This window comes from Balaenoptera acutorostrata, chromosome 5 (genome assembly GCF_949987535.1).
Source record: "Balaenoptera acutorostrata chromosome 5, mBalAcu1.1, whole genome shotgun sequence".
NCBI classification, from domain to species: domain Eukaryota; kingdom Metazoa; phylum Chordata; class Mammalia; order Artiodactyla; family Balaenopteridae; genus Balaenoptera; species Balaenoptera acutorostrata.
Genome location: NC_080068.1, coordinates 69,296,362 through 69,311,249, shown reverse-complemented (window position 1 = coordinate 69,311,249; position 14,888 = coordinate 69,296,362). Strand labels below are relative to the sequence as shown.

The 14,888-nt window shown below is 42.6% G+C and overlaps 1 protein-coding gene across 1 annotated transcript in view; it reads right to left on the bottom strand.

The window, feature by feature from the left end:
• LNX1 (ligand of numb-protein X 1) overlaps positions 1-14,553 on the bottom strand; it is a 228,778-nt gene extending 214,225 nt beyond the window's left edge. The window contains exon 1 of the mRNA XM_057546625.1: positions 14,255-14,553. The gene's annotated coding sequence lies outside the window, so the exon portion shown is untranslated. The remainder of the gene's footprint in view (positions 1-14,254) is intronic.
• Positions 14,554-14,888: the final 335 nt, after the last annotated feature.

Below are 14,888 nucleotides of genomic sequence, written 5' to 3'. Positions count from 1 at the left end.
TGCTTTTGCTGCATCCCACAGGTTTTGGATTGTTGCGTTTTCATTGTCATTTGCTTGTAGGTATTTTTTGATATCCTCCTTGATTTCTTCAGTAATCTCTTGGTTATTTAGTAATGTATTGTTTAGCATCTATGTGTTTGTGTTTCTAATGGTTTTTTTTTTCCTGTAATTTGTTTCTAATCTCATAGCATTGTGGTCAGAAAACATGCTTGATATGATTTCAATTTTCTTAAATTTACCAAGGTTTGATTTGTGACCCAAGATGTGATCTATCCTGGAGAATGTTCCATGCGCACTTGAGGAGAAAGTGTAATCTGCTGTTTTTGGATGGAATGTCCTATAAATATCAGTGAAATCTCTCTAGTCTATTGTGTCATTTAAAGCTTCTGTTTCCTTATTAATTTTCTGTCTGCATGATCTATCCATTGGTGTAAGTGAGGTGTTACAGTGCCCCACTATTATTGTGTTACTGTCAATTTCCTCTTTTGTAGCTCTTAGCATTTGCCTTATGTATTGAGGTGCTCCTATGTTGGGTGCATATGTATTTATAATTGTTATATCTTCTTCTTGGATTGATCCCTTGATCATTATGTAGTGTCCTTCCTTCTCTCTCGTAACATTCTTTATTTTAAAGTCTATTTTATCTGATATGAGTATTGCTACTCCAGCTTTCTTTTGATTTCCATTTGCATGGAATATCTTTTTCCATGCCCTCACTTTCAGTCTGTATGTGTCCCTAGGTCCGAAGTGGGTCTCTTGTAGACAGCATATATATAGGTCTTGTTTTTGTACCCATTCAGCGAGCCTGTGTCTTTTGGTTGGAGTATTTAATCCATTCACATTTAAGGCAATTAAAGATATGTATGTTCCTATTACTGTTTTCTTAATTGTTTTGGGTTTGTTTTTGTAGGTCCTTTTCTTCTCTTGTGTTTCCCACTTAGAGAAGTTCCTTTAGCATTTGTTGTAGAGCTGGTTTGGTGGTGCTGAATTCTCTGAGCTTTGGCTTGTCTGTAAAGGTTTTAATTTCTCTGTCAAATCTGAATGAGATCCTTGCCGGGTAGAATCTTGGTTTTAGGTTGTTCCCTTTCATCACTTTAAATATATCGTGCCACTCCCTTCTGGCTTGTAGAGTTTCTGCTGAGAAATCAGCTAAACTTATAGGAGTTCCTTTATATGTTATTTGTTGTTTTTCCCTTGTTGCTTTCAATGATTTTTCTTTGTCTTTAATTTTGTCAATTTGATTACTATGTGTCTTGGCATGTTTCTCCTTGGGTTTATCCTGCCTGGGACTCTCTGTGCTTCCTGGACTTGGCTGGTTATTTCCTTTCCCACGTTAGGGAAGTTTTCGACTATAATCTCTTCAAATATGTTCTCGGGTCCTTTCTCTCTCTCTTCTCCTTCTGGGACCCCCATAATGTGAATGTTGTTGCATTTAACATTGTCCCAGAGGTCTCAGGCTGTCTTCATTTCTTTCCATTCTTTTTTCTTTATTCTGTTCTGTGGCAGTGAATTCCACCATTCTGTCTTCCAGGTCACTTATCTGTTCTTCTGCCTCAGTTATTCTGTTATTGATTCCTTGTAGTGTATTTTTCATTTCAGTTATTGTATTGTTCATCTCTGTTTGTTTGTTCTTTAATTCTTCTAGGTCTTTGTTAAACATTTCTTGCATCTTCTGATTTGTGCTCCATTCTTTTTCCGAGGTCCTGGATAATCTTCACTATCATTATTCTGAATTCTTTTGCTGGATGGTTGCCTATTTCCACTTCATTTAACTGCTTTTCTGGGGTTTTATCTTGTTCTTTCATCTGGTACATAGTTCTCTGCCTTTTCATTTTGTCTGTCTTTCTGTGAATGGGGTTTTCTTTCCACAGGCTGCAGGATTGTAGTTCTTGCTTCTGCTGTCTGCCCTCTCTGATATATGTTTTTTATATGCTATGTATTTTTCTGTGCACTATGTAAAATCACTAATTTAATCATTATGTCAATCCCATGATGTAAGTACGATTATAATCTCCAGTTTTACAGTGAAAGAAACTGAGGCACAAAACAGTCACTTGCCTAAGATCACACAGCTAGTAAGTGGCAGAGTCAGGATTTGAACCGAGAAAGTTGGGCTCCAGAGCGTCATGTCCTAAAGTCTAAAATCCAACCATGTTAATAAAGATGCAGATGTAGAGAATGGACTTGAGGACACGGGGAGGGGGAAGGGTAAGCTGGGAAGAAGTTAGAGAGTGGCACTGACATATATACACTTCCAGATGTAAAATAGATAGCTAGTGGGAAACAGCCGCATAGCACAGGGAGATCAGCTCAGTGTTTTGTGTCCACCTAGAGGGGTAGGATAGGGAGCGTGGGAGGGAGACGCAAGAGGGAGGGGATATGGGGATATATGTATACATATAGCTGATTCACTTTGTTATACAGCAGAAACTAACACAACAATGTAAAGCAATTTTACTCCAATAAAGATGGTAAAAAAAAAATCCAACCATGTTAACCTGGCATGTGTGACACACCTCCACCAACCTGCACCTGCCTTTTCAGCCCCTCGCCTTGCCTCTGGCCCTTCCACACACTTTTCCCTATGCCTCCTCTCCTGCCTTGCCTTACCTTGTTAATCCCTGCCCATTCTGGGTTCCCCTCGGGCATCTTCTCTCTGCCCACCCCATCTAGGTTAGGTGCCCTCTAGGTTAGGTGCAGGCTGTTCAGACAGCTCACATTGCACTTTGCTGCACAGATTTATAACTGTCTGACTCTTGTCTGCATCTCACGGTGGACTGAGAGTTCCCTGAGGGCTGAGACCAAGGCTTTAAATCTCTATGTCCCAACCTAGCCAAGTACCTCGTTTCGAGTAAGTGTTTACTATCTAGTTTTAAATAAATAAATAAGGCAGAGCCCAGACTAGGACTCAGAATAGAAAAAGGAGCAGTGATTGCCCAAATAGTAGTTTTCAACCTGGAAATATTGTTGGTACCCTGAGTAGACAGTGAGCAGCCCATGTCCATATAGACTGGAACAGTGTTGAATGGAATAGAATCAGTAGTGTGAACCTCATGCCTTCAGTCCTGGTACTGGGGACATATGCCCAATGCATACGGAAGAGACTGCTCCCCACAAAGCAAAGACAGTGACAACACATACTCGCACAAATGCTCACCATGGGTCACAGAATGACTTTTTTTGAGTTTTTCAAAAATGTTAAAAGTGAATGAATATCTTCCTTACCTTCCCTTCTCTTCCTAAATAATTCAGTCCTTAAAGCTATTATGTGGAGAGATAGGGCAAGATGGCGGAAGAGTAAGACGCGGAGATCACCTTCCTTCCCACAGATACATTAGAAATACATCTACACGTGGAACTGCTCCTACAGAACACCCATTGAACGCTAGCAGAAGACATCAGACCTCCCAAAGGCAAGAAACTCCCCATCTACTTGGGTAGGGCAAAAGAAAAAAGAAATAACAGAGACAAAAGAATAGGGACGGGACCTGCACCAGTGGGAGGGAGCTGTGAAGGAGGAAAGGTTTCCACACAATAGGAAGCCCCTTCGTGGGTGGAGACTGAGGGTGGCAGAGGGGGGAAGCTTCGGAGCCACGGAGGAGAGTGCAGCCACAGGGGTGCGGAGGGCAAAGCGGAGAGATCCCCGCACAGAGGCTCGGCGCCAAGCAGCACTCACCAGGCCGAGAGGCTTGTCTGCTCACCCGCCGGGGTGGGCGGGGCAGGGAGCTGAGGCTCGGGCTTCGGTTGGATGCAGGGAGAGGACTGGGGTTGGTGGCGTGAACACAGCCTGAAGGGGTAAGTGCGCCACAGCTAGCCGGGAGGGAGTCTGGGAAAAGGTCTGCAGCTGCCGAAGAGGCAAGAGACTGTTTCTTCCCTCTTTGTTTCCTGGTGCGCGAGGAGAGGGGATTCAGAGCGCTGCCTAAACGAGCTCCAGAGACGGGCGCGAGCGGCGGCTATCAGCGCTGACCCCAGAGACAGGCATGAGATGCTAAGGCTGCTGCTGCCGCCACCAAGAAGCCTGTGTGCGAGCACAGGTCACTGTCCACACCGCCCCTCCTGGGAGCCTGTGCAGCCCACCACGGCCAGGCTCCCGTGATCCAGGGACAACTTCCCTGGGAGAACGCACGGCGCGCCTCGGGCTGGTGCAACGTCATGCCGGCCTCTGACCCCACAGGCTCGCCCTGCCACCGTACCCTTACCTCCCCTTGGCCTGAGTGAGCCAGAGCCCCCGAATCAGCTGCTACTTTAACCCCGTCCGGTGTGAGGGAAAAACAGACACCCTCAGGCGAGTTACATGCAGAGGTGGGTCCAAATCCAAAGCTGAACCCCAGGAGCTGTGCGAACAGGGAAGAGAAGGGGAAATCTCTCCCAGCAGCCTCGGGAGCAGCGGATTAAAGCTCCACAAACAACTTGATGTGCCTGCATCTGCTGAACACCTGAATAGACAACGAATCAGCCCAAATTCAGGAGGTGGACTTTGGGAGCAGGAGATATTAATTTTTCCCCTTTTCCTTTTTTTGTGAGTGTATATGTGTATGCTTCTGGGTGAGATTTTGTCTGTATAGCTTTGCTTTACAATAGCTTTATTTTACTTCACTATATTATAGCCTCTTTCTTGCTTTCTTTCTATTTTTTCTCCCTTTTATTCAGAGCCATGTGGATGAAAGGCTCTTGGTGCTCCAGCCAGGCATCAGGGCCGTGCCTCTGAGGTGGGAGAGCCAACTTCAGGACACTGGTCCATAAGAGACCTCCCAGCTCCACGTAATACCAAACGGCAAAAATCTTTCAGAGATCTCCATCTTAACATCAAGACCCAGCTTCATTCAATGACCAGCAAGCTACAGTGCTGGACACCCTATGCCAAACAACTAGCAAGACAGGAACACAGCACCATCCATTAGCAGAGAGGCTGCCTAAAATCATAATAAGGCCACAGACACCCCAAAACACACCACCAGACGTGGACGTTCCCACCAGAAAGACAAAATCCAGCCTCATCCACCAGAACACAGGCACTAGTTCCCTCCACCAGGAAGCCTACACAACCCACTGAACCAACCTTAGCCACTGGAGAGAAATACCAGAAACAACGGGAACTATGAACCTGCAGCCTGTGAAAAGGAGACCCCAAACACAGTAAGATAAGCAAAATGAGAAGACAGAAAAACACACAGCAGATGAAGGAGCAGGGTCAAAATACACCAGACCTTACAAATGAAGAGGAAATAGGTAGTCTACCTGAAAAAGAATTCAGAATAATGATAGTAAGGATGATCCAAAATCTTGGAAATAGAATACACAAAATGCAAGAAACATTTAACAAGGACGTAGAAGAACTAAAGAGGAACCAAGCAATGATGAAAAACACAATAAATGAAATTAAAAATACTCTAGATGGGATCAATAGCAGAATAACTGAGGCAGAAGAATGGATAAGTGACCTGGAAGATAAAATGGTGGAAATAACTACTGCAGAGCAGAATAAAGAAAAAAGAATGAAAAGAACTGAGGACAGTCTCAGAGACCTCTGGGACAACATTAAACACACCAACATTCGAATTATAGGGGTCCCAGAAGAAGAAGAGAAAAAGAAAGGGACTGAGAAAATATTTGAAGAGATTATAGTTGAAAACTTCCCTAATATGGGAAAGAAAATAGTTAATCAAGTCCTGGAAGCACAGAGAGTCCCATACAGGATAAACCCAAGGAGAAACACGCCAAGACACATATTAATCAAACTATCAAAAATTAAATATAAGGAAAACATATTAAAAGCAGCAAGGGAAAAACAACAAATAACACACAAGGGAATCCCCATAAGGTTAACAGCTGATCTTTCAGCAGAAACTCTGCAAGCCAGAAGGGAGTGGCAGGATATACTTAAAGTCATGAAGGAGAAAAACCTACAACCAAGGTTACTCTACCCAGCAAGGATCTCATTCAGATTTGATGGAGAAATTAAAACCTTTACAGACAAGCAAAAGCTGAGAGAGTTCAGCACCACCAAACCAGCTTTACAACAAATGCTAAAGGAACTTCTCTAGGCAAGAAACACAAGAGAAGGAAAACACCTTCAATAACAAACCCAAAACATTTAAGAAAATGGGAATAGGAACATACATATCAATAATTACCTTAAATGTAAATGGATTAAATGCTCCCACCAAAAGACACACACTGGCTGAATGGATACAAAAACAAGACCCATATATATGCTGTCTACAAGAGACCCACTTCAGACCTAGAGACACATACAGACTGAAAGTGAGGGGATGGAAAAAGATATTCCATGGAAATGGAAATCAAAAGAAAGCTGGAGTAGCAATTCTCATATCAGACAAAATAGACTTTAAAATAAAGACTACTACAAGAGACAAAGAAGGACACTATATAATGATCAAGGGATCGATCCAAGAGGAAGGTATAACAATTGTAAATATTTATGCACCCAACATAGGAGCACCTCAATACATAAGGCAAATACTAACAGCCATAAAAGGGGAAATCGACAGTAACACAATCATAGTAGGGGACTTTAACACCCTACTTTTACCAATGGACAGATCATCCAAAATGAAAATAAATCAGGAAACACAAGCTTTAAATGATACATTAAACAAGATGGACTTAATTGATATTTATAGGACATTCCATCCAAAAACAACAGAATACACATTTTTCTCAAGTGCTCATGGAACATTCTCCAGGATAGATCATATCTTGGGTCACAAATCAAGCCTTGGTAAATTTAAGAAAATTGAAATCGTATCAAGTATCTTTTCCGACCACAACGCTATGAGACTAGATATCAATTACAGGAAAAGATCTGTAAAAAATACAAACACCTGGAGGCTACACAATACACTACTTAATAACGAAGTGATCACTGAAGAAATCAAAGGGGAAATCAAAAAATACCCAGAAACAAATGACAATGGAGACACGATGACCCAAAAACTATGGGATGCAGCGAAAGCAGTGCTAAGAGGGAAGTTTATAGCAATACAAGCCTACCTCAAGAAACAGGAAACATCTCGAATAAACAACCTAACCTTGCACCTAAAGCAATCAGAGAAAGAAGAACAAAAAAACCCCCAAAGCTAGCAGAAGGAAAGAAATCATAAAGATCAGATCAGAAATAAATGAAAAAGAAATGAAGGAAACAATAGCAAAAATCAATGAAACTAAAAGCTGGTTCTTTGAGAAGATAAACACAGTTGATAAACCATTAGCCAGACTCATCAAGAGAAAAAGGGAGAAGACTCAAATCAATAGAATTAGAAATGAAAAAGGAGAAGTAACCACTGACACTGCAGATATACAAATGATCATGAGAGATTACTACAAGCAACTCTATGCCAATAAAATGGACAACCTGGAAGAAATGGACAGATTCTTAGAAATGCACAACTTTCTGAGACTGAACCAGGAAGAAATAGAAAATATGAACAGACCAATCACAAGCACTGAAATTGAAACTGTGATTAAAAATCTTCCAACAAACAAAAGCCCAGGACCAGATGGCTTCACAGGCGAATTCTATCAAACATTTAGAGAAGAGCTAACACCTATCCTTCTCAAACTCTTCCAAAATATTGCAGAGGGAGGAACACTCCCAAACTCATTCTACGAGGCCACCATCACCCTGATACCAAAACCAGACAAAGATGTCACAAAGAAAGAAAACTACAGGCCAATATCACTGATGAACATAGATGCAAAAATCCTCAACAAAATACTAGCAAACAGAATCCAACAGCACATTAAAAGGATCATACACCATGATCAAGTGGGGTTTATCCCAGGAATGCAAGGATTCTTCAATATATGCAAATCAATCAACGTGATACATCATATTAACAAATTGAAGGAGAAAAACCATATGATCATCTCAATAGATGCAGAGAAAGCTTTCGACAAAATTCAACACCCATTTATGATAAAAGCCCTGCAGAAAGTAGGCATAGAGGGAACTTTCCTCAACATAATAAAGGCCATATATGACAAACCCACAGCCAACATTGTCCTCAATGGTGAAAAACTGAAACCATTTCCACTAAGATGAGGAACAAGACAAGGTTGCCCACTCTCACCACTATTATTCAACATAGTTTTGGAAGTGTTAGCCACAGCAATCAGAGAAGAAAAAGAAATAAAAGAAATCCAAATCAGAAAAGAAGAAGTAAAGCTGTCACTGTTTGAGGATGACATGATACTATACATAGAGAATCCTAAAGATGCTACCAGAAAACTCCTAGAGCTAATCAATGAATTTGGTAAAGTAGCAGGATACAAAATTAATGCACAGAAATCTCTTGCATTCCTATACACCAATGATGAAAAATCTGAAAGTGAAATTAAGAAAACACTCCCGTTTACCATTGCAACAAAATGAATAAAATACCTAGGAATAAACCTACCTAAGGAGACAAAAGACCTGTATGCAGAAAATTATAGGACACTGATGAAAGAAATTAAAGATGATACAAATAGAAGGAGAGATATACCATGTTCCTGGATTGGAAGTATCAACATTGTGAAAATGACTCTACTACCCAAAGCAATCTACAGATTCAATGCAATCCCTATCAAACTACCACTGGCATTTTTCACAGAACTAGAACAAAAAATTTCACAATTTGTATGGAAACACAAAAGTCCCCGAATAGCCAAAGCAATCTTGAGAACGAAAAATGGAGCTGGAGGAATCAGGCTCCCTGACTTCAGACAATATTACAAAGCTACAGTAATCAAGACAGTTTGGTACTGGCACAAAAACAGAAATATACATCAATGGAACAGGATAAGAAAGCCCAGAGATAAACCCACACACATATGGTCACCTTATCTTTGATAAAGGAAGCAAGCATATACAGTGGAGAAAAGACAGCCTCTTCAATAAGTGGTGTTGGGAAAATTGGACAGGTACATGTAAAAGTATGAAATTAGAACACTCCCTGACACCATACCTAAAAGTAAACTCAAAATAGATTAAAGACCTAAGTGTAAGGCCAGACACTATCAAACTCTTAGAGGAAAACATAGGCAGAACACTCCATGACATAAATCACAGCAAGATCCTTTTTGACCCACCTCCTAGAGAAATGGAAATAAAAACACAAATAAACAAATGGGACCTAATGAAACTTAAAAGCTTTTGCACAGCAAAGGAAACCATAAACAAGACCTAAAGACAACCCTCAGTATGGGAGAAAATATTTGCGAATGAAGCAACTGACAAAGGATTAATCTCCAAGATTTACAAGCAGCTCATGCAGCTCAATAACAAAAAAACAAACAGCCCAATCCAAAAATGGGCAGAAGACCTAAATAGACATTTCTCCAAAGAAGATATACAGATGGCCAACAGACACATGAAAGAATGCTCAACATCATTAATCATTAGAGAAATGCAAATCAAAACTACAATGAGGTATCATCTCACACCGGTCAGAATGGCCATCATCAAAAAATCTAGAAACAGTAAATGCTGGAGAGGGTGTGGAGAAAAGGGAACACTCTTGCACTGTTGGTGGGAGTGTAAATTGATACAGCCACTATGCAGAACAGTATGGAGGTTCCTTAAAAAACTAAAAATAGAACTACCATATGACCCAGCAATCCCACTACTGGGCATATACCCTGAGAAAACCATAATTCAAAAAGAGTCATGTACCAAAATGTTCACTGCAGCTCTATTTACAATAGCCAGGACATGGAAGCAACCTAAGTGTCCATCATCGGATGAATGGATAAAGAAGATGTGGCACATATATACGATGGAATATTACTCAGCCATAAAAAGAAATGAAATGGAGGTATTTGTAATGAGGTGGATGGAGTTAGAGTCTGTCATACAGAGTGAAGTAAGTCAGAAAGAGAAAAACAAATACCATATGCTAACACATATATATGGAATCTAAGGGGAAAAAAAAAAGGTCATGAAGAACCTAGTGGCAAGATGGGAATAAAGACACAGACCTACTAGAGAATGGACTTGAGGATATGGGGAGGGGGAGGGGTGAGATGTGACAGGGTGAGAGAGTGTCATGGACATATATACACTACCAAATGTAAAATAGATAGCTAGTGGGAAGCAGCCGCATAGCACAGGGAGATCAGCTCGGTGCTTTGTGACCACCTAGAGGGGTGGGATAGGGAGGGTGGGAGGGAGGGAGATGCAAGAGGGAAGAGATATGTGAACATATGTATATGTATAACTGATTCACTTTGTTATAAAGCAGAAACTAACACACCATTGTAAAGCAATTATACTCCAATAAAGATGTTTAGAAAAAAAAAAAAAGCTATTATGTGGGCTGAGTAAGGCAGTCACCCTTGTGTGGGGGTGGAGGAGATATGGTGGCCCAGACAGGGTAAGGAGATCAGCCAGAGAGAAGGGCTGACCCACACAAGGGCCGGAGCCTGGGTGGACAGCGTCAGATTCCAAGCGGGATGAGGAGGGCACGTGTGTGGGGAAGGGGGCAGGGGTCATGATAGCAGCTGGTTACATTCAGGGGACTGATCAAATAAGCAAGTGTATTAAGGATAATGGAAATCAGGCTCCATAAGTGTTAGAGAAGGAACTTACAATATGGAAAGGGAGAAAGCTAGGATGAGCCCTGTGGTGCTGGATTGGAATTGGAAGTACCAGAGTGAATTTATGGTTTTCAGTATATATGGATCATCTACAGAAATAATATAGATGTATATATACACACACTAGCTCTGTCCACTGAAAGAGTCAGGGAACAGCAATACCTAAATTAGCAGTGAGCACACCGGGCAGTCAGAATTGGCATTCTAAATAATCCCACACATAATGGAACCAGAGCTCCTTGGAGAAATAGCTAATTTTAAAGCTGGAACATGTCATTGTAACAGGAAGTAAAGAAGTGTTCAAATGATGATGGGAACATGTCAGAAGGGCACATTGACAGCTTGGGAATGAGATAGTTACATAATTTCAAGGTCCTTTTCTAAGAACACTTATTAATTAAAAAAAAGGAAGAAGAGTAACTTTCCAGTGGAGTACCCTAGCAGACACCACTTTAATCAAGTGATCTCAGGGAAATTCAAAATCATCTGCTGCCTGATAGGATGCAGTGGGAAGAACACAACATCACTTCTGTGATATTCTTGCCAAAGTTGTAGAACTTGAATCTAAACGTGAGGAAATTCAGACAAACCCCAAGAGAGGAACGTTCTACAAAATAACTAGCCTGTATTTTTTAAAAGTGTCAAGGTCATGAAAGTGAAAGAAATACCGAGGAAAGGTTGCATATTGGAGCAGACTAAGGAGATGTGACAACTAAATGCAGTGCTTGATTCGAAAGTACTCTTTTTGCTATCAAGGCTATTATTGGGACAACTGACAAAAACTTGAACTGATCTGAGCATCCAATGACAATTAATGAAAACTTACTGGGGTCTGAGGATTAGATAATAGTAATGTATCAACGTTAAGTTCCTGATTCTGTGGTTGCATAGGAGAATGTCCTTGTTTATGGGAAATGCACACTGAAGTATTTGGGGAAGATGAGGCATCATTTTGGCAGCTTATTCTCAAAGGGTTCAGGAAAAATATAGTATAAAATTCTTTGTAGTATACGTGCAACTTTTCTGTAAGTTTGAGATTTTTCAAAATAATCTATATCTATATCTATACCTATATCTACATCTACATGTAATGGATATCTTAGGTTGGAATTATAATGTTTTTCAGACTTGCCAGGACACAGGTACCCAGAGGCTGCTTTGGGAGGACAAAGCTTGGAGTGGCTGTCCCGAGAGTAGAATCAGGGTGTGTCTGCTTCAAGTTGGTTCTCTGCTGAGGTGTAGGAGATGGGCATTCTCACCCCACTCATTTAGTAAAGAATGGACAGATTCCTGAATAACTAGAGAGAGAGAACACAGTATCTATAGGGCTGATCACGCCGGCCACTTGACTTATCTGATGATGGGCTCCCTGCCAGAACCAAGGAAGTAGAAACATTGAGTGCCTGTTTGTCCTCTGGGGAAGTCTGTGGGATAACGAAGGTCCAGTTCATTAGTGTCTATCTGGAATGTAGATTGTGCAGGGGATCCCATGTTCATTTGAGGCTTGGCCTAAAATGCTGATAATAACCACCACTGCCTATTGGGCGCCTTCTAAGGGTCAGAAACTGGGATAGGTGGCTCATGTGTTCTTTTTATAATCATCACAATGGTTCTCCTTTTAAAGTATTGTCCCCATCTTATAGATGAGGAAATCAAGCTTGGAAAGGCTTAGTAACAGGCTCATTGTTATGGGTTGAATTGTATCCTCCCAGATACATATGCTGAAACCCCATACCTCAGAATGTGGCTGGATTTGGAGATAGAGCCCTGAAAGAGGTGATTAAGTTAAAAAGAGGTCCTTAGGGTGGACCCTAATCCAACTGATTGGTGTCCTTAGAAGAAAAAAAAAAATTTGGACATGCAGAGGGACACTGAGGGTACAGGTGCACAGAAGAACGACCATGCAAGGACACAGCAAAAAGGCGGCGGTCTGCAAGCCAAGGAGAGCGGCCTAACCCTGATGTTGGACTTCTAGGCTCCAGAACTATGACAAAATACGTTTCTGCTGTTTAAGCCATGCAGGCTGTGGTATTTTGTTATGGCAGCCTGAGCAGACTGGCATGGTTATGCTAGGCATCTGGTGGAGATGAAGCTGGTATTCAAAATCAAATCCGTGTAGCTCTGTTCTATGTCACCTTCCTACACACAGGGCCTCTGCTGTGAAAATTCTTCCCACCTCCTCCAACAGGCCGCCCAGAACAACCATCCAAAATCTCACCGACTGAGTAGATCCCTCCTCTGCCGTCCCACAGCCCTTACCACACTGCATAGAGTTAGTGGCACACAACTAACTCACAATACTGTGATCAAATTGAGAGTAGGGCTCCCTTCATCTGTATCCCCGGCATCTCCCATGGAGTCAGGCACATGGTATTTAAGTAGTTAGTATGTATTGAGCACTTACGTGCCAGCAAAGATTTTACACGCATTATCTCATTTAAACCTGAAGACAACCCCTTGAGGTAGGTAGGTATCGCCATTATTCCCATTTTACATATCAGAAAACTGAGGTCAGAGGGGTTAACTGAGTTACCCCAGGACATAGAGCTAGTAGGTGGTGGAACCAGGATTCATGTCCAGATGGTCTAATTCCCCGGTCCGTGCTCTGCACCCCCTGCCCCGCTGTCGCAGTCTTGCTGTAAATGCCCACCCCCTCCCTACCTGGGGGGCCGTGCTGATCTGAAAAGCTCTCCTTCAGTACAAGTCCCTACTTCACGCTAAGCCCAAGTGTGAAGCTCCCCTCCTGTGGAGAGCCTTCTCACACACAACCTCCCCTCTCAGACCCCGCTCTGTACCCCTTCAGCACCTCCTGGGCATACGGTCCTCACCACGCCCTGACATGTGACCCAGAGCTGGGCACTGGGGCCATCACTTAGCGCCATTTGCTGAACTGGCATCCATGCCCAGGGATGGAAGTAAACAGGGATACGTAACATGGTGGCGTAGTCCTGGATACTGTGACTCTCCACATCTGGGTTATCTAGGAGAGTTCCAGTTGCTAAAATTCCATCCTCTCATCAGATCGTTTGCCAGAATATGTGGCAGAGAGTGTAGTCTGGTATTTGGTTTAGAAAGTAGAGTCACCATTCTACTGAAAAGAGGCAGGAGTGGAGACGAGGTGAGCGGTCTGTCACTCACCTTCCTACGTGCTGCTGGGCAAAGCACGATTTCTCTGGACCTAAGTGTCTCCGAGGGTAAAATTGCAGTGGCAATGCCCATTCCTCCGGTAGAAATGGGACCAAAACCTGTGAATGTGTTTTGAATACTGATGAAGAATAATGTTATATAAACCCAGTCACCATTAGTGGGATTACTTACGCTTTTACTGACCTGTTTTGGCCAGTAAAAAATGAAATAAAAAAGTAGTTTTTATTTTTGAAAGTAAAGGAAGAGGTGTCCATGAAGAATGCAGAAAAAAATCGAACATAAAGAGAGCAAATGTCCTGAGGCCTTTCTAGAGTGCTTTGAAAAAGACAGAACTAGATATTCCTAGGTTCTTCTCAACAAGCTGGGGTGTGTGTGTGTTTGTGTGTGTGTGTGTGTGTGTGTGTGTGTGTTTGTAGTGGGCTGGGTGGAGGCTGGGTTGCGGTAGTCAGGGGCAAACTTCTCCCCAGTTGCCTGAGATACCACCCTCGGGAGGAAGCAGGCCTCTTACCTTTGCCGCATTGCGGATCAGTTTCCAGCCGTGTGAGGCCTCCAGGTAAAGTCCATTTGGGAGCTGAGTTTTTTCTGACTCAGCAGCAGCCCAGGAAAATTTCCCTTCTCTTTCCTGTGCCCCGTCTTCCAGACATGCACGAGAACCACTCTGCCCTGGAGTTAATCAGCTGGTCCTGTGCCCCTGCTGCAGGCTCTGCACAGAGCTGATGCATAAACCTGAGAGCAGCCTCTGGGGAGCTTCCAGGGAGAGCGGCCCCCGCAGAGCAGCCACTCAGGAGTATCAACGACAAGTCCGTTCTGGTTTGGATGGGGCCGGGGCTCCCTCCAACTTCCTTTCGCTCTCGCCAAAGCCGGGATCCTTTTGTTCACCTTTAGGGCTGCCAAGTCAGGCCTACCGCACCCCTGGATGTTGTTTTCCTGCAGGCAATGGGAAAATGAGCTTGGAGCCAGGGAAGGGAAATCAACAAGGAAATAAACACAGGGTCACTGCCCCTCCATGTCCTCACCAGACTGGGACATCATCGTGCTGGGACCACTTCCTAAAGAGGCAGGAGCTGGCCGCTGCCGGGATGGACCTCAGAATCCCAGGCATCTTTTAATTTTTATATATGTAAAGAAGTGTGCATTTATAT